We start from the raw sequence: 8,442 nt of genomic DNA, 5'->3' as shown, positions 1-8,442 counted from the left end.
GCCGGCCTCTGTGTGGACCTCTCAGTGCTGCTCTGCCCCACCCCCTCATCTCCCAGAGCTTCCAGGAGCCCCCAGTGTGGACCCTGCATGGGTCACCCTGAACCATTGACCCAGGTTGTGCATGATTTCCCTGTCACCATGGAGACAATCTCACAAATGCAGTGGCCTTTAACCACACACAGTGTCTCCATCCTGGAGGCCAGAAGTCAGACCCCCTTGGGCTAAATCCAGGTATGGATGGGTCTGGCTCACTCCCTGTCCAGAGGCTGACACGTGTGGTGTAGGTACAGGGGGTGTCAGGCCTGCACTCTACTCCCCCGGGTCACTGGGCTGTGGAAATGCTTTTGGGCCATACCACTTTCTTTGGCTGTGACCTCTGTGGCTTCCAGTGGGTATACTTATAGTCTCTGGTGACCTTGAGCTGCTGTGTCCTGCTGAGGTGACCTCCCCATGTTCCCTGACACTTGGATGGTGGCCAGTAGGTCACAGAGGAAGTTCAGAGGGGAGGAGGAGCCCATCTCCCATGCTACCGTGGGAATGAGAGCTCTATCAGAGCAAAGGGAAGGCAGGTCCTGGCCGTGTCCCACAGAAGGGTGGACTGGCATTTATGTTGCTCCAGCTACGTGCCTGAGGAAGTGGTCCCTCTTTAAAAACAGACAATAGATTTTCTCAGTGGTCCAGTGCTTAAGACTACCCACTCACTGCCGAGGGCCTTGGTTCAATCCCTGCTCTGGGAACTAAGATCCAGCGAGCCATGGGTTGCTGCCAAAACAAAAGCAAAAGTTGCCACAAACTGAGCGGTTCAAAACTGGTTCCTTCCCAGTGTCTGTGGGTCAGAAACCAGTGAGGCTCAGCTGGGGCCTCTGCTCAGGGTTTCAGCCAAGGCCTCATTCTCATCTGCCCATAGACCATCTGCAGAGTTTAGTCTTTATGGTGTGGACAGTATGAAAGGGCAAAATGATACGATACTGAAAGAGAAACTCCCCAGGTCGGTAGGTGCCCAATATGCTACTGGAGATCAGTGGAGAAATAAATCCAGAAAGAATGAAGAGAGGGAGCCAAAGCAAAAACAACACCCAGTTGTGGATGTGACTGGTGATAGAAGCAAGGTCCAATGCTGTAAAGAGCAATATTGCATAGGAACCTGGAATGTTAGGTCCATGAATCAAGGCAAATTGGAAGTGGTCAAACAGGAGATGGCAAGAGTGAACACAGACATTCTAGGAATCAGTGAACTAAAATGGACTGGAATGAGTGACTTTAACTCAGATGACCATTATATCTACTACTGTGGGCAGGAATCCCTTAGAAGAAATGGAGTAGCCATCATGGTCAACAAAAGAGTCCGAAATGTAGTACTTGGATGCAGTCTCAAAAAGGACAGAATGATCTCTGCTCGTTTCCAAGGCAAACCATTCAATATTACAGTAATCCAAGCCTATGCCCCAACCAGTAACGCTGAAGAAGCTAAAATTGAACAGTTCTATGAAGACCTACAAGACTTTTTAGAGCTGACACCCAAAAAAGATGTCCTATTCATTAAAGGGGACTGGAATGCAAAAGTAGGAAGTCAAGAAACACTTGGAGTAGGCAGATTTGGCCTTGGAGTACGGAATGAAGCAGGGCAAAGGCTAATAGAGTTTTGCTGAGAGAACGCACTGGTCATAGCAAACACCCTCTTCCAACACCACAAGAGAAGACATTACACGTGGACATCACCAGATGGTCAACACCGAAATCAGATTGATTATATTCTTGGCTGCCAAAGATGGAGAAGCTCTATACAGTCAAGCAGCTTAGCAGGGCCAAAAAAAAAATTTTTTTTTAATTGTTAACTGGCTCTAGAATGCTCCTGTTATCGTTGCAGCAAAGATTTCATCCCAACCTAGGTAACCTGAAAACCCCAAACTGAGTTGGCTTCCACACCCTATCTGACCCCTCCCCAAGATTGACCGCAGCCTTTCAAAATGAATTATTTGAATCAATGATCAGAACACACAATGAACCCTCTGGACTTGGCCCCCGTATGTTAGAAGCTGAGGCCACCAGAGGGCGCGCAGGCGCCGCCTGCATCCGTGAGCATCAGGACCACAAAGAACACCGTCGCGTCCGACCCTGAAACCATCCGGACTTGAGCCTAGAAACGGCCCGCGTCCTAGAGGTTGGGGTTGCACGTTTAGAGCCAACTCTCGTTTCAGAAGTTTAAGTCATCCTCAGCAGGGACGTTCTGTGAGGCTCTGTGCTGTGGTGGGAACACCACCCTGGTTGCCTGATGTGATACTCGGTCACAGAATGTGGGTCGCTTCCGCGGTGAGGTTGGAGGGTGCCGACCACGAATGGCAATGGCAAGCCACTCCAGTACTCTTGCCTAGAAAATCCCATGGATGGAAGAGCCTGGTGGGCTGCAGTCCGTGGGGTCGCTAAGGGTCGGACACGACTGAGCGACTTCACTTTCACTTTTCACTTTCACACATTGGAGAAGGAAATGGCAACCCACTCCAGTGTTCTTGCCTGGAGAATCCCAGGGACGGGGGAGCCTGGTGGGCTGCCGTCTATCGGGTCACACAGAGTCGGACACGACTGAAGTGACTTAGCAGCAGCAGCAGTAGCAGCAGCAGCAGGGCTGTTCCCGCGGTCTTTGTAAGCTCTCGCGGACTTGGGGAGGAGGTCGGAAATCTCTCTCTCACTCTCATCACTGTGCTTCTTAAACTTTTTATCTGCGTGTAGCATACGTGCACTAAAGTGCGCACATTATAAGCAAACAGCTCAATGAATTTTAAAAAATATTTATTTATTACTTCTTTGACTGCTCCAGGTCTTATTTGTTGCATGCAGTATCTTTTAGCTGCAACATTTGAACTCTTAGTTGCTGCATGTGGGATCTGGTTCCCTGACCAGGGGTTGAACCCACATCGTCCACTGCATTGGAAGGTGGAGTCTTAGCCACTGGACCACCAGGGAAGTCCCGACGTGAAATTCTAGAGCTGAGCATCTGGATACCCTAAAACCTCTGGATATACAATTTCACCCAAGCCCCCCCCCCATCACCCACTGCCCTGGGAATGTATGCCCAACAGCAACCTTCATGAATGGCCACCCAGTGGCACGCAGAGGAATGATGGGGGCAGTGCCCTTAGCAAAACCAACACTGGAAACTACCCAGTTGAACAACCATGACAGAGTGGCAGTTGTTTGGGGATCGGTGGCGGGGAGGGGCAGGATGTCATTTTTTTCAGTGGGTGCAGGTTATGTTCACTATCTTGATTGTGAGGATGGTTTCTCAGGTGTGTACATATGTCAACACTTACAAAGTGTATACTTAGAACATGAGTGGTTTATTGTACATCATTTACATCTCAATAAAGCTTTTCAGATGGGTATTTTTGGTGGGTATTTTTGGAGGGGCCATGTCACGTAACATGTGGGATCTTAGTTCCCCAACCAAGGGGACTGCCCCCTACAGTGGAAACAAGGAGCCCTAACCTCTGAACCTCCAGGGAATTCCCTGTTCAGATGGTTTTATTTCCTATTTCCATGATTATCTGCACAGCTTGAGTATCTTTTCCTGTAATTATTCACCTCTTGTATTTGTTCTCCTAAGAATTGTCTGCTCATCTCCCTTCCCATTTTATTTTAGGATGTTTGCTTGCTATCAAGAGCTCGATTTCATCTATTTTCAACATTTCCTCCTGGCCTGTCACTTCTCTTTTGAGCTCACTCAGAATCTTTCACGATGGGAGATTTTTCAAGTACTCATTGAAGTCAAATTTGTCAATATTTATTTCTATTGTACTCTGAAGATATCTGCTCTAGTATAGGTCCTGGAGACTAGGAAGCTTTCAAAAATATGTCTGGAACTAATAAAAGCTTGAAGCTATGCAGTTCCTTCTCTGAGCAGCCTCCTCCTCTAAAGAGTTATGAATAAATATTTCACACTATTGGAGGAGGAAAGGGTACCCCACTCCAGTATTCTTGTCTGGAGAATCCCGTGGAGGAGCCTGGCAGGCTACAGTCCATGGGGTCGCAAAGAGTCAGACATGACTGAGTGAATAACACACACATTACACTTTAAGAATTCTCCTATAGAAGGGGATCCTGTGGTTAGTTACCTGGTGTGCTGTTATTATGAATGATCTTTTTTGTTGTTGTTGTGAACTATGGAAAACAGAAAAAGAGTCAAGTCACTGTGTGTCCAATAGTAAAAATAGCTACCACACATATATCGGCTTCCCAGGTGGCACAGTGGTAAGAATCCTCCTGCCAATGCAGGAGATACAAGAGACTCAGGTTTGATCCCCGGGTGGGAAAGATCCCCAAGAGTAGGAAATGATAACCCACTATGGACAGAAGAGCCTGGTGGGCTACAGTCCATAGGGTCACAAAGAGTCAGACACAACTGAGCGACTGAGCATGCACGCACACCCCACAGATACGCAATGAATACTATTCAGCCATAAAAAATAATAATGCCATTTGTAGCAACATGGATGGAGATCAACATACTAAGAAAGTCAGAAAGAGAAAAACAAATACTGTATAATATCACTTAGACCTAGAATCTAAAATATGACAGAAATGAACTTACCTATAAAACAAAGACAGACTCAGACATAGAGAACAGACTTGTGGTTGCCATGGGGGAGGGTCGCAAGGAGTGGCTGATGGGGAGCTGGGGATTAGCAGATGCAAACTATTACACTCAGAATGGATAAACAACAAGGTCCTACTGTACAGCATAGGGAACTACATTCAATATCATGTGATAAACCACAATGGAAAAGAATGTGAAGAAGAATGCATATATATTGAATATATATATATCTCAGTCATTTGCTGTATAGCAAAAATTGACAGACCATTGTAAATAAACTATGCTTTATTTAAAAAAAGTGGTACCATATATTGCATGCTTGTCGTGAAGCAAGTTCCATACAGGCAGAAAGTGGCATTAAACGTTAAGAACTTATAGACTTGTCATACTTAAACTCTGCAAAGCCAAACTTAGTCTTCTGACACCTCCAATGTCTGTGCCTCCTCCAGTCTTTCCTATTTTAGTGAACACCACTGGGATCTATCTAACTGCTCAAACTAGAAAACTACAAGTCATCCTCAACACCTCCTACTCCTACAACCCACAGACAAACCAGCACCAATGCCAAGTCCTGTCAGTTCACTCTCCAAGATGGTTTTCAGATTCATCCACTTCCCTGCATCTCCCTTGTCAATGCCCTTGTGTAAACTAGCATCAGTTCTTGGGACTTCCCTGGTGGTCCTGTGGTTAAGACTCTGAGCTTCCACTGCAGGAGGCATGGGATTGATCCCTGGTCAGGGAACTAAGATCCCACATGCCACACAGTCCAGCCAACAATAAAGAAATAAAAATAAACCAGCATGAGTTTTTCCTCAAATTACTCCATTGGTCTCCCTGCCTTCACTTGTTCCCTTTACAGTTCTATCTTTCTGTGGATCAGGAATCCAGGTTCACTTAGCTGAGTCCTCAAAGTTTGGGATCTCTCAAAGGCTTCAACCAAAGTGGGGACATAGGTCTCAAAATCGCTATAAAGCATCAGTTGGATCACAAGCTCCTCCTGCTTGTGCTTAGTTACTCAGTTGTGTCCAACTCTTTGCGGCCCCATGACTGTAAACCACAAGGCTCCTATGCCCATGGGATTTTCCAGGCAAGAATACTGGAGTAGGGTGCCATTTCTTATGCCGGGGAATCTTTCCCATCCAGGGGTTAAAACTGTGGCTCTTGTGTCTCCTATATTCTTTACCACTAGTGTCACCTGGGAAGCCCTCACCAGCTTAGAACTCCTCAATGAGTTTTCATCACTGAATCACAGTGCATTGATGGGGAAATCCAAATGCCTTAACATGGTTTCTGGGACTGACCTTCAGCTCTCCTCATCACTCACCAGCATCCAGCCAACCTGACTTTGCAGTTCCCCCAATGTGGCCAGCTATTTTTTTTTTTTGGCCGTGTGGCATGTGAGGTCTTTTTCCCCAACCAAAGATTGAACCCATGCCTCCTGATGGAGTCTTAGCCCTTGGACTGCCACAGAAGTTCTCTTTTTTACTTTCACATCAAACATTCTGTCTCCCCGCTTACTCCTCACCACTCTTTATTTGGTTAATGCAGAACTCTTTTTTTTTCCTGAATAATTCTTGGTACAATCTACAGTTTTCCCTTTATATATATATATATGTATTGTTATCTTTTGCTGCATAAAAAATTACCCCCAAACTTAGTGGCTTACCACAACGATGTTTATTAACTCAGTTTCTGTGGGTTTCTGTAACTCAGTTTCTGTTCCAGGTTCACCTAGCTGAGTCCTCAGTTCAGGATCTCTCAAAGGTTGTAACTGAAGTGTCCACTGGGCATGAGCCCTATGAATGCCCAACAGGAGCAGCTCTGAGATCACACATGGTTGTTGGCAGCATTCAGTTCCCTGCAGGCTCTTGTGCCAAAGATCTCAGCTTTTAGGCTAAAGGTCACCCTCAGTTTCTTGCAGTGTGGGCCTTTTCAGCATCTCAACTTGTTTTACCAAAACATACAAGCTGAAGGAGTTTCCTGGTGGTCCCATGATTAGAACTCCATGTTCTCACTGCTGAAGGCCAGAGTTCAATCCCTGGCAGAAGGACTAAGGTTCTACAGCTGCACAGCGCAGCAACCCTCACTCAAAAAAAAAAAAAAAAAAAAAAAGGCTGAAAATCCGATAGAGAAAGTTGTGCTAGGAAGACAGAAGTCAGTCTTCTGAAACCTAATCATGAAAATGACATCCCGTCACTTGACAATATTCTCTTTATTGGAATCAAGTCACTGGGTGCACCCTAAGCTGGAGAAGAGGAGATTATACAAGGATGTGACTCCTAGGATGTAGGAGTCTTTTGGAATCACCTTAGAGGTCTGCCTATTAAGTCTGCCTCTGTGCTCACTCACTCAATTGTGTCCGACTCTTTGCTATCCCAAGGGCTGTAGCCCGCCAGGTTCTTCTGTCCATGGAATTTTCTAGGCAAGAATACTGGAGTGGGTTGCCATTTCCTCCTCCAGGGGATCTTCCTGACATAGGGATGGAACTAGCATCTCCTGGGTCTCCTACATTGGTAGGCAGATTCTTTACCACTGAGCCACCTGGCAAGCCCCTGTGGTGAGATATGCGTAACATTAAATTTACCATTTTCACCACTTTTAAGTACACAGCCCAGTGGCATTAAGCACATTCACATTGTTGTACAGCCACCATCATTTCCAGGACGTTCTCATTTTCCCAAACTGAAACTCTGTCTCCGTGAAACACTGACTCCCTAACCTCCCCCGGCCTCTGGTCCCACCATCTACTTCCTGTCTCTATGGATTTGACTCCTCTAGAACCTCCTGTGGGTGGAATTATACAGTATTTATCCTTTTGTGACTGTCTTATTTCAATTAGCCTAATGCATTAAGATTCATCCATATTGTAGTATTCTCCATTTTATTCTTAGTAACTCTCCCATGCCTGGCTCATGGCAGGCTGACAATAAGATTTTAGTTAACAAATGAATACAGTCTCTTCTTTCTTAAGTCTGGTTGCTTTTGGAGGGCTAACATCAAGCCATTTTTTTAAAGTCTTCTTCTCCCTGCCTAAAAAATATCCATTTGTCCCAGAAAATTCATTCCTGGGTATATATCCTAAAACAATCAAACAAAAAAACCTCAAAATAGCAATTCACCACTCAACCCTCTATTTTTAAATATATTTTAATTTTATTGGAGTAAGACTCGCTGGAAAAGACTCTGATGCTGGGAAAGGTTGGGGGCGGGAGAAGAAGGGGACGACGGAGAATGAGATGGCTGGATGGCATCACCGACTCTGTGGACATGAGTTTGAGAGTACTCTGGGAGTTGGTGATGGACAGGGAGGCCTGGCGTTCTGTGATTCATGGGGTCGCGGAGAGTCGGACACGACTGAGCGACTGAACTGAACTGAACTGAAAGTTGATTTACAATGTTGTGTTGGTTTCAGTCTACAGAAAATGCCTCAGTTATACATATACATGTATTCATTCTTTTTTAAAAGTGTCTTTTTATTTTTAATTGATTGAAGATTGGTTTACAATATCAGTTTTTCTGTCATACATTGACATGAATTAACCACAGATGTACATAAGATATTCATTCTTTTTTTTGGATTCCTTTCTCGTATAGGTTATCACAGAATTTTGAGTAGAGTTCCCTGTGCTATACAGTAGGTGCTGTTGGTTATCTATCATATATAGTAGTGTGCGTGTGTATATCCCAAACCACCTCCCAACACTCTTGATAACCCTCGCTTGGCTCTATTACTCCAGAGCACTTGTCACCTTCTGATATAATTTTATTACTTATTATTATGTTTAACAATTATTTCCTGTCTGTTAGAACGTAAGCTCCAAAAGGGGAGAGAGCTTTGTTTTGTTGACAGA

The sequence above is a fragment of the Moschus berezovskii genome, chromosome 8 (assembly GCF_049115385.1).
Source record: "Moschus berezovskii isolate FMDL1 chromosome 8, NW_MosBer_1.0, whole genome shotgun sequence".
NCBI lineage: Eukaryota > Metazoa > Chordata > Mammalia > Artiodactyla > Moschidae > Moschus > Moschus berezovskii.
The sequence above is the reverse complement of the archived record's forward strand: the minus strand, read 5'-3'. Positions refer to the sequence as shown.